The sequence below is a fragment of the Pteropus vampyrus genome, unplaced genomic scaffold, assembly GCF_000151845.1.
Source record: "Pteropus vampyrus isolate Shadow unplaced genomic scaffold, Pvam_2.0 Scaffold196, whole genome shotgun sequence".
In the NCBI taxonomy this organism is placed as follows: Eukaryota; Metazoa; Chordata; class Mammalia; order Chiroptera; family Pteropodidae; genus Pteropus; species Pteropus vampyrus.
The window spans coordinates 1547771-1548049 of record NW_011888977.1 but is presented as its reverse complement, the minus strand read 5'-3'; the positions used below and the strand labels follow the sequence as shown (position 1 = coordinate 1548049).

Sequence of the window (279 nt, the reverse complement as noted above, 5' to 3'; positions counted from 1 at the left end):
GTTTTAATTTCCTGAGGAACTGCCATACTGTTTTCCATTGCGACTACCAGTTCACACTCCCACCAACAATGTTCAAGGTTCCCTTTTCTTCATACCCACACCAGCATTTGTTATCTCGTCTTTTTGATAATAGCTATTCTAACAGGTATGAGGTGGTATCTCTGTGTGGTTCTGATTTGCATTTCTCTGATGATTAGTGATGTTGAACACCTTTACATGTACCATTTGTATGTCTTCTTTGGAAAAACTGCTATTCAGGTTTTATGCCCTTTTTAAAAA

General features: G+C 37.6%; 1 protein-coding gene across 2 annotated transcripts in view; it reads right to left on the bottom strand.

Moving 5' to 3' along the window:
• The window catches only part of CEP89 (centrosomal protein 89), a 66253-nt gene that overhangs the window by 35881 nt on the left and 30093 nt on the right, over positions 1–279 (bottom strand). The window lies entirely within an intron of this gene.